The sequence below is a fragment of the Lissotriton vulgaris genome, chromosome 3_1, assembly GCF_964263255.1.
Source record: "Lissotriton vulgaris chromosome 3_1, aLisVul1.2, whole genome shotgun sequence".
Classification (NCBI taxonomy): domain Eukaryota; kingdom Metazoa; phylum Chordata; class Amphibia; order Caudata; family Salamandridae; genus Lissotriton; species Lissotriton vulgaris.
Genome location: NC_141689.1, coordinates 29714005 through 29731068, shown reverse-complemented (window position 1 = coordinate 29731068; position 17064 = coordinate 29714005). Strand labels below are relative to the sequence as shown.

The 17064-nt window shown below is 44.5% G+C and overlaps 1 protein-coding gene across 1 annotated transcript in view; it reads right to left on the bottom strand.

Moving 5' to 3' along the window:
- Window positions 1-17064, bottom strand: part of LOC147725860 (vomeronasal type-2 receptor 26-like) — a 299837-nt gene that overhangs the window by 261527 nt on the left and 21246 nt on the right. The window lies entirely within an intron of this gene.

Below are 17064 nucleotides of genomic sequence, written 5' to 3'. Positions count from 1 at the left end.
CTTATCTTTCTTTTTAAATACAATTATACTAGCATCTTCCCATGATGGGGGGGATTTCCATTTTGGGCATCTAAAAATGTCGCCAGCATATCATCTTTAATAATGGGGAACAACATATGGTATATCGCTAAAGGAAGTTTATCGGGACCGGTAGCCTTCTCCAGCACTAATTCTTTAAGGGCACTTTCAAGTTCTTGCATTGTAATTGGCAGCTCTAAATCTTCTTTATTCACGGAGTCTAATTGAGTTAAGTCAAGTCTGTCTATATATTGATCAATTAAATCAATAGAAAAATTTTCTTGGGTATAAAGATCTGTATAATAATCATGAAATACCTGAAGAATACCTTCTGGTGACTCTACTAAAGTACCTTGGCTATTTTCTATAGAAGTTATACGCTGTGCTGTCTGGCGCCCCTGCATTCTTTGAGCTAGACATCTTCCCACATTCTCCCCATATTCATATCTTTCAGCACGATGACATTTATATTGGCGTGCTATATCCTGGCTCCACACCCCATTTATTTTAGCTTTGCATTTAGCAACTTTGTCTTGTGCGTCACTACTATCTCGGTGTAGGCTAATTTCATGTGTTAAATCATGCTCTGCATGTGTTAAATCCTTCAAAAGTTGCGCCATTTTTTTTCCCTTCCTGTTGAAGACTACAACCATAGCTACAAGTTTCGCCGTGTAAACCTGCCTTAAAGCAATCCCATACCATTGCATAGGAAGTAGAACCCCTATTTAGATCAAAAAACTGCTGAGCCCATTCTAAAACTTCTTGCAAATAGGTTTCATCTGAGAGAAGTTTCTTATTAAATGATAAAGGCCTTTTTGTACGCTGGATTTTAAGCAGGGGCATGTCTATAACAATAGGGGCATGATCAGATGTGATACGTGGCATTACAAACATTCGGGATCCTTCTGCCATATACCGAGCTAGAAAAATATAATCAAGACGCACAAATTTCTTGTGAGGTGAAGAAAAAAAGGTAAAGCCAGAGTCCCTCGGATTAGCCAAAGGCCACCCATCAATCAAACCATGTTGACGTAGTAGTTGCCATAGTTCTTTAAATACTTTGGGCTTCCTACCTAAATATTGACTAAACCCCCAGTCCCATGTATTCAACTCCCCGTGGATATTAAAATCACCAAGTAGAAATAGTGGAGTACCCCATAAAGCCAGCTCTACATTCAAAAATTCTATCACTGCAGTGTCATTGATGTTGGATCCATATACCGTACATATAGTAGCCACAACGTTCCCTATGACACATTCAACGATTGCCCAACGCCCCAGACTATCCACTTTGATTTTGCCTGTCGCGGCTATAGATTGTCGCCCCAATATAGCCACTCCTCGATTCATAGTATATTGTTGAGAGGCCGCTAATACGATCATTTAACACTTTTCTATTCGACCATGGTATATGCGTTTCTTGGAGACATATTATATCCGGTTGAATCAAACGAATCTCATGCATCACACATTTTCGCTTCTCAATATTATTGAGGCCACATACATTAAATGAACACATGCGGAGATTACAGCTAGTCATGGCTACTAAACGGGTTCCTTACGCGATTGCACCCAAAAAGAAACAATGTGTTTAGACTAAACATTCTATGGCTTTGACTGAATTTTTTCCCCCTTTTTCTCCCCAGCACACCCCCGTGCCTCCCCAAACCCACCCCCCCACCCCCAGTGACCCTCCCCCAAAATTAAGGCAAAGGGGCCTATCGCCCCGTTGATGCGTGTGAGATCGCCTCTCAAGTTTGGGCGTATCCGTTAACCTATAAGAGAAAAGCACGAGGAGTAAACCATATAGACAAATGAATATTCAAAGTTAATAATTTTTCCTTCATGCTAAAGAGTTTAGATATTCCTTCGCTGGAGCCTCAGTTGTGAAGAACCGATTCTGCCCTTTATATATCGTCTTTAATGTAGATGGTTGAAGGAGAAAAACTTGAGCGCCCTTCTTTTGAAATGGAGCAATCAGCTGGCGCATTCTCCAGCGATTTTCTACGGTGGCATGACAGTAATCGGGGCGTACAAAAAATTCAATACCCTTCCCGGAGCGCTTTTTATCTGGTCTTGCAAGATCATATACTTTTTGTCTTGCCAGAAAGTTATTGAGAGGTATCAAAATTGCACGGGGGTATTGATGACTTTGGTTGCCCCGTATTGTTTGCTTGCGAAATGGAAAGCGATGTGCCCTTTGGATCTCTTGAAACCACTGCCAGTCTTTAACCTCCGGGAAAGCTTCTTCAAAAAGTTCGACCACAAACTGTCAGATGTCCTGTCCCTCACGTCCTTCGGGTACACCCAAAACTCGCAAATTGTTACAGCGTAACTGGTTCTCCAAATCCACCAACTTTATATTCACGTCATCTTTCTGAGCCTTTATTCCATCAATATCAGTTCTATTATGTGTTACTTGATCTTCCAATGAAGAAATACTTCCTTCCGCTTCTACTATTCCATCCGTGAAATCGTTACATGATTTCACCAGCCGTCGCACGGTGTTTTGAAGTTTTTTACAGGCATTATGTGTTTTCAAGTGTTCAGCTTTAGCCTCCAGGCGTTGATCAGAAATGCCTTTCAGAATAATGTCTACTGGGGTTTGGCTGGGGATTGGCTTGGAATTCCAGGGCTAAAACTATTTTGTTCAGCAGCATTTGCTTGATCTTCCTGGCGGCATTGATCCAATATAGCCTCTTGATCTATTGCAGTCGTATCTCCATTAGATATTTCCTCACTCCAATTACTGTCCACTTGTAGATTAGCTGTATTTTCCAAAGAGGAAGTCTCCACTTCATCCTCTAAGTCACCCTCCAAATCAGAGCTTTTGCTTTTGGCTGTGTGCACAGCCAGCCCTGAATGTTTGGGACAAAGGGCGTTTGAGCCCCTTGAGAGGCCAGTTGGCCTGGGGACAGTTTTCCTGTGTTGTGCCCCCGCCTGGGGCGCACTGTGTCTATGCCTAATGTGATTTGTGCCTAATGTATGTATGCACCCTGTTTTAGACCTCTAACTGTGTTTTCATGCTTAGGAGGTTTTTTGCCTAGTATGGTTTATGCTAGCGAGTTTATGTTTACCTGCGTGATCTTTGCCTAAGGTGATTAGTATTGCATAGTGTCTACCTACCTTTTACCAGTGGTTACTGGTTGTGTTCTACAATAATTATTTTGTGCTATTTCTACTAAGTGCTGATTCTGACAGTGGCCCACGTGGACCTGTCATGTGCATATAATCCCCTGTAAATACTGCCCAGTGCTAGTTGGCACAGTGTATCTGTGTGATTATGATCTAATGTGTTTATGGTAATACAAATGCTATTTTATATACAACCTTGTGTGGAGTTCCTTTTTGTGGTGTGCCTAGTGTGTTGCTACTTACTCTTTACACATTGCCTCCGGGATAAGCCTTACTGCTTGTGCCAACCTGCCAAGGGGGTGAGCAGCGGTTATCTTGCCGTGTAACTCCCTTGGCCTGACTAGAGTGGTGGTCTCTGTCTGGCTTTGGTGCAAGCCTTAGCCAACCAGAGATCCCATTTCTTACAAAGATGGTTTGCAGGACTTTGGCTCCGGCCTCGCAGCGCTTCCTGCTTCTCACACCACCCGCCTGCGCAGTCCTGTGCATTTAATTATGACCCTAGCTTGCGAGAAAATGAGTAATTACCATGCCGTACATGGGAAAGAGTAAGTCGTAGAGACTCAGTGACTGACCCGGTTGAGCAGCACAGCCGCCAGCATAGACTCTGTGTGCTGATTGGACTTAAGACTGAGCAGACTGGACTAAGGATGCGGGTGGCAAACCAAAATATTTGCCCCCACTGGGTCAGAGTGGCTCGCCACCTGAAAAGCCTGGCTACTACATTGTAGGCAATAGGCTGCGGGTCTTTCACAGAGGTGGGGTGGAGGCACAAGGTAGCAGTCCGTGCAAGTTCTAGCCCCCTGACACAGTTGAGGACTTCTGCTGCCCTGACCTCAATGCCGCTTTTGCCTGCTTTCTGCTGAGTGCCCAGAGTGGTCTGCTTAATTCAGACACTCTGTTCATCACCACCCCCTTTTCTGAATCGTTTTTGGCCACTATAGGTGTGGCAGGGTATACTCAGACATGAGTCCCTTGCTCACTGCTCCATCAGGATTCAAGCAAGCCGGGCCGACGACGGCTGAAATGCCAGAAACCGGTCCCCGGAAGCTTGTCTCCTTTCTGGTGAAGAATTGGCTTGGTAGTTTGGTCTGCCCTGTTCCCATGATGCACTGGGCCAGGGACAGACTGATTTGCATATAGCCAGGTTCTGAGCTGGGATGGGGCAGTGAGCTAAATAACGGTGATGGATCAAGCTCTGATCTTTGGACTGGGTAAGAGTGGTCTGCTTAATTCAGACACTCTGTTCATCACCACCCCCTTTTCTGAATCGTTTTTGGCCACTATAGGTGTGGCAGGGTATACTCAGACATGAGTCCCTTGCTCACTGCTCCATCAGGATTCAAGCAAGCCGGGCCGACAATGGCTGAAATGCCAGAAACCGGTCCCCGGAAGCTTGTCTCCTTTCTGGTGAAGAATTGGCTTGGTAGTTTGGTCTGCCCTGTTCCCATGATGCACTGGGCCAGGGACAGACTGATTTGCATATAGCCAGGTTCTGAGCTGGGATGGGGCAGTGAGCTAAATAACGGTGATGGATCAAGCCCTGGTCTTTGGACTGGGTAAGAGTGGTCTGCTTAATTCAGACACTCTGTTCATCACCACCCCCTTTTCTGAATCGTTTTTGGCCACTATAGGTGTGGCAGGGTATACTCAGACATGAGTCCCTTGCTCACTGCTCCATCAGGATTCAAGCAAGCCGGGCCGACGATGGCTGAAATGCCAGGAACTGGTCCCCGGAAGCTTGTCTCCTTTCTGGTGAAGAATTGGCTTGGTAGTTTGGTCTGCTTTGTTCCCATGATGCACTGGACCAGGGACAGACTGATTTGCATATAGCCAGGTTCTGAGCTGGGATGGGGCAGTGAGCTAAATAACAGGGATGGATCAAGCCCTGATCTTTGGACTGGGTTAGAGTGGTCTGCTTAATTCAGACACTCTGTTCATCACCACCCCCTTTTCTGAATCGAGTGCCCAGAGTCTAGCAGAGGTCCAATGATGCATTGGTGTGCGCAAGAAAGAGCTATGCAAGGAGTATAAGTGAGTTCAGCTCATAGTACTGCTGCAAACTACAGTCTTTGAACCACTATTGCTTATGAGCAACCGCAGAAAAGCCAAATTGCTGCCAAACAACTGTTTATAGCTAGCAGCCTACAATTGGTATCCTACAGCTATAGTGTAGACAGGGATGCCTGCAAAGAGGCTGGTGTGATCCCCTGTAATTTGTATCACCAGAACCCTTGCAGACTACTCGCCTACGCAGTCATGGTGCCTACTTACTAAAAGTTAAGTATTATTATTATTATTAAATGGGATTTATAAAGCGCACTGACACCGTGGGTTTCCTGGCGCTGTGAAACATCAAATTCCAGAACTGAGGGTTAGTGCAGGGTTAGCAGGGTGGGGGGAAGAGAAAAGTTTTTAGCAGCTTCCTAAAATGGAGGAGGGAGCTGCTAGATTTGATGCACAGGGGAAGGGAGTTCCAGAATTTTGGGGCCAAGAATGCGAACCTTCGTCCGCCGAACTTATTGGTTCTGGTTTTAGGTATACTGAGTGATTTGAGATGGGTAGAGCGGAGGTTGCGATTTGGACAGTAGGGGGTGATCAGAGAAACCAGGAAGGCAGGACTGGGGCAATTGAGGGCTTTGTAAGTGAGACAGCCCAGCTTAAAGGCCACCCTTTGTTCGATGGGTAGCCAGTGCAGTTTGTGTATCATGGTTCTGGCAGATTGCCATTTGGGAAGTTTGAAGATGATCCGGGCTGCCTGATTTTGAACCACCTGGAGACGGTGGAGGAGAGTTTTGGGGAGTCCATGGTAGATGCTATTAGAGAAGTCCAAACGGGAGAGCACAAGAGAAATGATGACCTGTGTCAGGGCCGGCGTGGGAAGGAGATGGCAGACCTTCCGGATCTTCCTAAGCTGAAAGGAACAGGATGAGATCACGGAACTAATGTGGGGTCGGAGGGAGAGCTCGGCGTCAATTATAACGCCGAGGCTTTTGACAGAGGTGGAAGGGGACGGCGGGGGGCCCAATTCGGACGGCCAGAAGTGAGTGCCCTAGGCAGAGAGACTGGCGCCTGGGAGGAGGAGCTCAGTTTTCCCGGGGTTCAGCTTCAGTTGGTTGGAATTCATCCACTCTAGTATGTGGCGCATAGCAGAGTGGAAGTTGTCTATTGCATCGGGGGAGTTGAGTGGAAAGATGATCTGCAGATCATCTGCATAGTTAAAAACTGTAATGTCCCACTTGCGAAGTGAGTGGAGTAGGGGACAGAGGTATAAGTTGAACAGCAGGGGTGATAGAGAGGAGCCCTGAGGGACTCCACAGGTTGTGGGGGTCATAGGTGCAGAATAGGGGCCCAGGCGGACAGCTTGGGATCTGTCAGTCAAGAAGGAACGGATCCAGCTGAGAGCAGAGTCGTGGATGCCAGCCTGTTCGACACGGTTAAGTAGGATGTTGTGGTCAACCGTGTCGAATGCGGCCGAGAGGTCTAGGAGGACGAGAGCCTGGGGGGTTCCTGAGTCGGCATTTCTTCTCAGCGTGTCGAGTACAGCCAGAATGACAGTTTCGGTAGAAAAAGAAGGTCTGAACCCGGCCTGATTAGGCTCCAGATAGCATGAAGACTCAATGAAGTTGGAGAGGCACCTGGTGACATGTGCTTCAAGGAGTTTAGAGAAGTAAGGCAGGAGCGAGATAGGGCGGTAATTGGACAATTCCGTTGGGTCTGCGCCAGGTTTCTTCAGTAGCGGGACGAGGACTGCTTTTTTGAAGGAACTCGGGACAGTGCCTGTGCTGAGTGAGCAGTTCAGGAGGGGTAGAATGCATTCCGGTAAAGAATGACAGACTCTTTGCAAGACTGATGGAGGACAGCCGTCAAGCGGGGATCCAGATTTTATCCGGGAGGCAAGCTGTACTAGGGAGGTAACATTGATGGGGGGAAGTTCAGTGAGCGTAGAAGTGTTGTTAGATGGGGTTTCCAGAGTGATGAATTGAGGGACCGTGGGAATGGATGCCTTGATTTTATTGATTTTTTCGGTGAGAAAAAGGTTGATGGCGTCACAGGATTCTTGGGTGGGAGTCTGGCCTGGGAGTGTTCTGTCGTCAGATGTTAGTTCGTTCATGATTTTAAAGATTTCTTTTGATTTGTTATCTGAGGAGGAGATTCTATCCGAGAAATGGGTCGATTTGGCAGAGACTATGGCTATTTTATAGTCTCTGCGAGCTGAAGTATATTGTAGTCTAGCTGGTTCGGAATAGTTACGTCTCCAGGCCCTTTCCGATTGACGTACCATCAATTTAAGTTTTTTTAAATCATCCGAGAACCATCTGTGGGAGTGTTGATGTCTGGTCGGGGGGAATTTGGTGAGAGGGGCAAATTTGTCACTTGCTGACTGCAGCCAGAGGGAAGTAATGTTTTCTAGATTGTCCACATTGATGCATGGGACAAAGACAGGGCGAGTATCTGACAGGTTCATGATGAATCCTTCAGCGTCATAGGCCTTCCATTTGCGGGATAGACCACCAGCCATCCTAGGGGTGGGGGAGTGGCCGCTAATCGAGAAGGTAGTATCAATTAGATGGTGGTCGGACCAAATACAGGGTGAGACGGAAGGGGAGGAAAGAGTGAGGTTTTGGGTCCATATTTGGTCTAAGATACGGCCCTTGATATGTGTGGGCGAAGAGATTTGTTGTGACAGGTTCAGGCTGGAGAGGGCCTCAAAGGTCTCCAAGGCGTGGGGTCCAGCATCGGGGTCATTGAACCAGTAATTGAGGTCGCCGACAAGGGCGAATCTGGGGTGGGAGGTGAGAAGGTTGATCAACAGATCAGACAAAGTGGCTGCGAAATTAGGCATCGGGTGAGGGGGGCGGTAGAGAAGGAGAAAGGTTAGGGCCCCGCTATCTGTGTTCAGGCTGAAGATGAAATTGTCAACTCCCGGGAGGGGGATGGATAGAGTCGGGGTGGAGTGCAGGTGTTTGGAAATTATGGCGGCTACCCCACCCCCAGGACGGTTTCCTGGCCGGTCGGCGCGGCAACCACCGCGCGGCAACCACCACCTAAGTGTGTCAGCCATCTTGATACACAAATTGCACGCGATCAGAAAGGTGCCCATAGCCTACACCCACATCTCTGCAATGCCCCGCAGCCCGACCGGCCAGATCAATTAGTTGTCACTAACGTCATCAACCTTTTACTTCTCCAGGCACATATGCAGCCTGTGTGGCAGGTGTTTCGCTTTCCTTTCCCAGCCAAGCACACAGCACTGTTTGAGTGACACACAGCTGATGAGAGTTGGGGTCCTTGAGTCTGCAGCTGTGATGCACCTCTTCAAAATCTGTTTTACGTAAATAAACTGGCAATTTGACATCCACTTATCACAACGAGGACCTCCCGCGAAGTGATTGCCCTTCCATTTCTGGTGTTTTGAAGTAGTTTTAAGATGATCCTAGAGTTTCTCGTAGCTGTGGTTGTACTGTCATTCATGGTTGCTGAATGTCACTCATAAGTATACTGACATCTTGAAAATGTCACACATTAGCAATCTGAAACCTTGGCAGCTATGAGCCAAGGATTTCAAATTGGTTAAGTACGTCCTAACTGCTTTTCATGGCAACCGGGAACCAGTGTTGCCAGATTTTTAGACCCATCCCAAGCCCAAAGCCTCTGAAATAGAAGGCCAAAATAAGCCCAATCAGATCAGATGGAGCCCAAAAAGCAGCCCAAACTCGCAACTCTCAAATTAGGCAGAAATAGTCATCAGAAACCACTTAAAGGATGAATATTAATTCTATTCAATACACAGATAGTGGAAAGGGGTTAACTGGGCACCTGTGTTAATTCTACTCATTTTCCAGACCCGTCACCACTGTGACAGTGCATGGCTGCCAAGGTTTCAGATTGCTTATCTTTGACATTTTCATAATTTCAGTGTAATTATGAGTGACACTCAACGACTATGAGTGACACTTTCTCGCGAGCGAAAAACAAGCATTGAAGATGAGGGAAACATATCTAACAAATTAAAGCAATTTAAGCAACAAGAAACTCTACGAAGATCTTAAAACTATTGCAAAGCACCAGAAATCGAAGGGCACTATTCAGCATTAAAACAGACTGCATAGTTGCCACGTTTTAAGAGTGCTTAGGTGTGACATTTTCAAGGTTTCAGAGTACTTATGAATGACATTCAACTGTTAAATGTATGACACAAAGTGTCACTTTTGCGAGCAAAATCAAGAGATTAAGTTCATGTAAACAGATAAACATAAGAAATGACACTCATTAAAGCAAGGACAAGCAATGAATGAAAAATGAAACTGATGGAAATCAGCTGATCCTACTGACAAACAATTGTATACCCACAATCTAATCCTAAATGCTTTTACACTTGTGATCACCACTGCTGCTTCCAGAACCACCGAGAAATTGCACTGACAGTGTAAAGTTGCCAGACCATGACTGGGTCAGCAAGGGCAAATGCTAGCAGCTGTAGAACTTAAGTTTACACAGTGCGCTATATGTGTCTTTTAAAAACAGCCTCACTGTGACCGAAAACAACCTATGAAATGACCCAAGCAACATCTTTTTTAAAGTTACCTACACAAGGATGTCATGGAGGAGAACTAGAGTTGAGGTTGAGAAGGCTCTTGAGATTAGGGGAGATTGTAATCAGCCAAAAGTCAAAAAGCAGGGTAACTTCAGGATGGAAAGTCCAAAACCTGGAAAACACAGCTGCAAAAAAAACAGCTGCTCACTTTTGTACCTACGCACAAGATAGCTTGTAATGCTAAAAAAAGAAATGTTCATTATGCCAAGTGCAAAAGTTACCAAAACAGAAACTAACCAGCTTTAGAAAACAACAAAATCTTTCACTCTTACTATAGTAATAATATGACTTAAATTGCATTGACTGCAGTTTTGCTGCACTGTTTCTTTTTGACAACTTGTCTGAAACCCTTCCAATCAACCTTTAAAGGATGAAGGGGTGAGGTGGCCTGCCTGGATCCGAACATGTTCACAATTATTAGCTTGGAGCACTTAATTCATTGCCATAGCTCAAAGCAGCTGAAATATCCAGGTGAAAAACCAGGGACAACTTAAAACTTAGCAGAGAATAGTATCGAAAATTACAGATTCCACCACAAATTTTTATTTCTAATGAGTCCACCAAGGTGCCAGTAGTAACTCCCTCCCCTTTCCACCCTCCCAAGTTATTCTAACCCTCAGAGTTTGCTTAGAGTAGTATAAGCAACTCAGAGAGGCAAAAGTATGTGATTGCGGGCATATTCAACAGCGCATAGCACCTGAGACCCCACTTAATACCTGCCCGTTGAAGCTCTCCGCTTTATACCTGCCTTCTCCATTCAGGAATCAGATCAGCGCAGCACAGGGCTGTCAATCATTGGTAGCTTTTTCCCGCGCTACAAGATTGACAGCCTTGGGGATTCACTTCAGCCCCCACACACTACTACCAAGCTAGGTGGTGGTTGTCATCTGGTGCAGTGCTGCGCATGTGCAGGTGTGCTTGGCTGCACTTCACAATTTCACGCGCAGGCTACACTGTGATGGGAGGGTAGAGGGTGGGTTAGGTCATGTGCACACAGGCAAACCTTGGTGGGTCCTCCTCCAATGATTTGCACTGTGCTGTCTGCACTGATGTTAGCGCGTGCAGCGTGCTCATTTGCCAATGGGCCTTCTGCACCATTGTGATAGGCACACGCCACGGGATGCCCGCCCCAGCCAGTAAATTCTGCACATAGGCTTAAAACCCGCACAAAAAGTAGCCCCCCGCCAGGCATGGGTTTTTCCCGCACACTTGGGAAAAATGCTGCCCAATTGTGCGGGAAATAGCCAATCTGGCAACACTGCCGGGAGCACGTATATCGGAAACAGATAAGGCGCGACCTGGAAGTGTATAAATAGGGAGCTACGAATGTGGAAAGCGAAATAGACTAGGCCGCTACTCTCGATTGGCACTTCTACCGTGAATGCGTGAGCTGGTAACTTGGCATGCAAACGCTGATAATGATCAATGCTTCAAAATAATCAGACAACTTGAAAGCATTTTTTTAAGGAGAAGGTATCCTAAAGTACATGTTAAATTGAATGATTAGGATTTATAGAAGAGACATGCGAGAAAGAGTTAAGGCTAAAACATCTCTGACAATTTGCATAAAATAAGGGAAACCAATGTTGGAGCTGAAGTTCAAACGTATTTTGCATGTAGTCCAAATGCACCTAAGACATAGAGCACTAGGCAAGAGAGAAAAGGATCGCGTATTATATAAATATCTAAGTGTGATTGAGAGATAGTTATATATGTGAACATTAGAAATGGATCGCCTATTGCATAAACATCTGAGTATGATTGAGAGAAAGTAATATAAGTGAAAATAAGAGTTTAAACACAAGTCTAACGTAGTAATTTTGAGCTTCGGTTGAGATAATATGTACATCGTAACAGATGACTGACAGTGATTAGCAACAAACCAATAGTATTAAGAATGCTGAGAGGGCATGTACACTTACGACGTATCAGGCATCATATAGTGTCCTAAGCGTGTAGTGGACAAAACAGGTGCATTAAAAATACAGCTGCAAATACACATACAATAACCTGCAGATTATAGCAAGTAGAATCTAATCATATCCTCACTACATTGGTATGAGTTCCCAGGACTTGGTGGAACATAGACTAGAAATTCAGAATGACAGTGGGGTTAGAAAGTATTAATGTAAAGTTATTCTCACATTCTCAGTCACCCAGGAAATAGTGCATCTCACGATCGCTGTTAAGACCCTGCTCATAAAATTTCAAACACATTATCCCAAATGCTTTGGAATGTCTCAGGCGTAACTCTCTACTTCCTCCTCTTGGACTGTGTTCAGTAACAACAATTCTATAGAAATGAAATTGTTTCTGTGGACCTTGGGAGGGACAACCCCATGCATGCAGGGGTCCTGTTGTTTCAAAGCTCAGATATGTTCTTCTATTCTTTCCCTAAGGGTCCTGGTGATAATACCAACATACTTGCCCCCGCAGACACATTCTAGTACATATACAACACATTTTGCAATGCAGTTAATGTTATGTCTAATGTGATATGTTCTGTTGGGACCAGAAAAGGCTCTCCTGCGGTTGTTAGCCCATCCACACATTCCACAAGAGCCACATTTATAGAAACCCAGTGTGTGAGGTGTTAGCCACGTGTCTCTGTTTTGAGTTCTTGGATAGCTTGGACCTAATCTTGTTCTTAATGTTCTACCCATTCTATTGGCAATTTGTGGTCGACTACCAATGTGTTCAGCTAAAGTGGTGTCATTTGTGAGCAGTGTTTGTTCAGACATTTTGACAAAGCCCCACTGTAACCATTGAAGTAAGTAACTAGTCTAACTGTCATTTTCTCAGTGTTACGTGTTCTGTCGCAAAACGTTTCTTCTCTTTGAGTATGCTTAATTTTGGTTTCTGCTTTGGTAAGATTCAGGTGTGTATAGTCCCTTTTTCCAAATCTCAGTTTCCTTGCTGATAGACAGCTTTCTTCATGTTTGTGTGTTGCCACTGTGATGAAGCTCTTTTATGCAGAAAGTGTGAAATTGCTTCAATACCCAGATCTGGTCTAATGCTTGTATAAAGCCATACCACATCCAAGGTCACAAGGGTCATGTTGTCATCCCATGTGTGAATTCAGATAGAACACTGAGTGTGTGCTTTGTATCCCTGATAGATATGGGGAGATTTTGGACCAGAGGTCCCAGGAAAAGATCCACTTATTCCGCAAGCCGCTCGGTGAGACCTCCTATTCCTGACACAATTGGTCTGCCTGGGGGCAAAGGTAAGTGTTTGTGTAGAATAGCTTGAACTTCATCTCCAGTTTTACTCATGGGAGTAATTCTTACACAGATTTAAAGAATCACAGAAAATTCTTCACAACGCTGTGAGAAAATATTTCTTTAGGACCGGCTGGGTCGGAATCTTCACCCGTGGCTAGGTGAGCATTACACACCGGTTTCTCTGCGCAGATATTCTCAGGCCACTATGTGACTTGATGTTTTATCAATTACATCTGACATTGTCTTACCCTGTTGTTTCTTTATCCTCCTCTAGGTCCCAACTTTAGTACAGGTATGCTTGGGTGGAGCTCGTAGTTTGGGATGAATAATCTCTTCACGTACAGGCACTGATGTTTGTCACCAATAATTTAGGCTCTCGCATTGATTGTACCCCATTCCGGATTTGGGTCTAGGAGTGTACCTGATCATTTTCACTGTTCACGAATACATGTATCTACCCTATCACCCCAGCTTCTCCACTGATTTTCTTATTTGGTGTGGATGATCTGTGATTTACCACAAACAACGACTTACCGGCACCTCGAGTAGACTCCACGACACATGTGATTGTGTACTGCTTTAATGCACGTATTAATTATTATTATTGGACATTTATAAGCGCCTGGTTACGCCACCGGCGTGTCCCCGCGCTATGATAAGTGGAGTAGCCGCCCCTCCCGCCCTTTAAGAAGTCTACCTACTATATAAATGGGTTTTGAGTTTCTTTCTGAACATGGTCTCAGACGGTTCCAAGCGCAATTCTAAAGGTAGAGCATTCCAACACCTGGGAGCGAGGTATCTGAAGGATCTCCCTCCCATGCGAGCCTTCCTTACTCTTGGAACCTTTAGCAACCCAGTTCGGGAGGAGCGAAGATTGCGCGTGGGCTCATACCAAGTCACCAGACTCTGAAGCGGAGCAGGAGCTTTGCCGCTCAAAATGCGATGACATGTGGAAAGAGCTTTAAACTCCACCCTTTTCCCCACAGGGAGCCAGTGCAGAGCCTGAAGCGCTACTTTAGAGGGACATCTCTTAGGGAGCCTTAGGACTAAACGCGCCGCGGCGTTTTGCAGCACTTGTAGGCGGCCCACGACCTTGCCCGTTGCCCCCAGATACAACAGATTCCCATAGTCTAGTCGCGAAGTGACCAGGGCGTGCACCAACGTCCTTCGAGCCGCGATAGGGAGGAGATCTAATACCTAATGCAACAGTAAGCTTCACAGTGGATCATTTGGAACTTGCTTCTTCTTTCTTTGTGTGCTTCCTTTCGCGTATGTTTTATTAGGTCCTTGCGCATGTTTGTGCATTAAGACTTGGTTGGTCACAGACCTGTAACTCTATGTATATTTGCTGGTGAATTTTGTAATTTTCCTTTTTTGCTTCCAGCCCTGAAGAAGTCAAGTTGAGCCGGTTGACATTGAGCTGCTTTTGCCGTGGGACCAGGGGGGACGAATGTAGATGAGTGGACATACACATCCACGCTGTCTGGGGTTATATATGCCCCGTTACTCACTTATTTGAGCTGAACAACTGCTACCTTGGTCGGTAGCTTAACTTTAGTCTGACAGAGGGGTATTTATTGAGCTCATAGAACACTTTGGATTCAATATAGGCTCACAACAAACAGAAGTGTCCCAATTCTATGCAGAATATAACCAGTGATGCCTAGCTCTTACCTACAAATATAAAGATCTACTATTGTTTGTGGTCGAGACCTGCCATGAGTCTGGAGACACCAGGTTGCCTATATATGCTGCTGCCTGTATTCAACTTATATAAATCACTAGAGAATGTGACCCAGCCACACTGTGGAGGCTTCCTATATCTAGCTTCTGATAGTTTTTTGGGATTTTCAAGAGATTGCTAAGCCCTGATGAAGTTCCGCAAGGAACGAAACGCGTTGGCTGAGGCCTTTTAAAGATTGAATAAATAAAGGATTTATTTCGCACAAAACTGCAAAGCTCTGGACTTTTATCTTTGGTGCACCTTCCTTGTCTTCAAGATTCGGTATCTGTCTCTACAGTGGAGCGTTTGTTTGGCAAGCTCCGGATGTTTTGTGCACAAACCCAGTACTGATAAGCCTACTTCGAAACTGATGTGCTTAACCGTGGTCAGCCACACACTTTGTTTTTTACAATAGAAGTCAAGGGTTTTACACCAACTTGACGAAACATGTGTTGGCTGGTGTTATATTCTGGTCTTCTCCTTCTCTGCTGCTCAGCCTGTGTGTGTGATGTCATTGGAATGTTCGTGTATGCATGGTTTGAATGTGTGATCAGTTTGAGTGAGTGGGGCTGAGCAGCTGGATGCTGCTCCCGGTGGGGCCTTCCTTACTATCAACTATGTCTAATAAACCAACTTAAGAATACCTACTATTATTGGATTTACTTATTTTACAATGTACATTTAACATTGTAACAATGGCGACGAGGGAGAAAGAACTACGTGTGCAGGAACTACATTTGAAACTTGAAACATGGAACTACAAAAATGATTGCAAATTAACTGTGGAAAAAGCTTTAAGAAGACAAGCAACGCTTTTGATGCCCCACCGGTGTCATGTTACATCTGACAGCCATCCATAAAGACATCCATAAAGGTATGTTACAAGCGTTGGACTTTATATGGGTTTTAAAATATTAGATTGAATTTTCTGGACCGTCGGACTTTGACATAAAAAAGGAGGAGTTTCAGCCTGAAGCTGTATTTCAAATTGTGGGGCTGGTATGCCTGGAAATCCAATGCCATTTGTAACGTACTGTACTTTGCCTACCGTCATTTCCAACTGTCTTTTTCTTCAGCTGAAGATCTGTTTCTTGGCCGGCTGAATGCTGAATGATGACGCAACAGAATACTGCCACAGTATTGGTGATTCTGTAGAACACGTTGTCATCTATGGACGCGCGTCAGCGGCATGAAGAGTCAAGTTCACGCAGTGTTTATGCGCACGTACGTGCATCATTGGCAACAACTGACTGCCTAAGTTCTTTCATTGTGCTCCTGTCTCCTCAGTAACATCGAGCGGATTTTCAAAGTGTTCTTCATGAGAAAGGTATTGTGTTATTAGACATTTTGACTGAGATTGATTTTGAAACTGCCACAGATTGCTCACCAGAGCTGTTTTCTTCAGAAACTTCCAACATTACGTGCTGCATACATTAATTCTGTTCCATCTTCACCATCTAGTGTCTATTTTTCATTATGGCACGACTACAGGAAAATATTATCCATTCGATTTGGACACTGTGGATTCAATTCTGTGAATGTCATTTACCTGCCTTGCTGAAGAGGTGGAGCTGTTTATCGTGACAACGGTGACTACTTTTATTGTTTTAGTTTCTTGTTTTGAATTAATTGCTAATCACATGTGTACTTGTGATGATATGTTTACGCTTGTTTACATGTTATGTTCAGAGAGACTGATTTGATTTACTTTTACTACATGAACTGTTTATATGCTGAGATCTTTGTTAATGTGCTCCTTTACGGTCATTTTAATAGATTAATTTACGTTTACTGAATTGAGCTACTTATGTACTGGAACTTTTTTCCAGGTGCTCATTTGTTTTCTTTAAGTGATGATTTTTAGTGGTCATGTTTTACTACGCAAAGTCGTGGACGTTTTAGATTTTTCTTTTATAGTAATGAACCACATTTGTGCTCATTTTATTTGAGGAGTTCATTCTTTGTAGTATTGGCTTTAATTAGTTGAGCCATAGGAGTGCGCTATTTGAGTTGGGATGCTCAATTTATTTTTTTCCCAGTGATTATTAGTAGGAATGTGTGATTCTGCTATATGTTTTGGAACTGCTGTTGGTAGGTGTTGAGATTTATTTTGCTGTATGTTTTTGATGAACCACTTTTCTTAGTGCTCCATTCTAATAGAGGAGTTCACATTTTTACTGTGAGGAGTTGTGCAGGGGCTAAATGTTTCTTCTATTGCATTGAACCACTTTTAGTGCTCAAAATGTTTTGAGGTGTTCAATCCTAGTGTGAATTTTCTGAAGATTAGTTTTTCAAGTTTGGATTTTTAGTGTGTATCTTTTGCGGAGCCACATAGGTGCTCTTTGTTTGAGGTGCTCCATCTGTTTCAG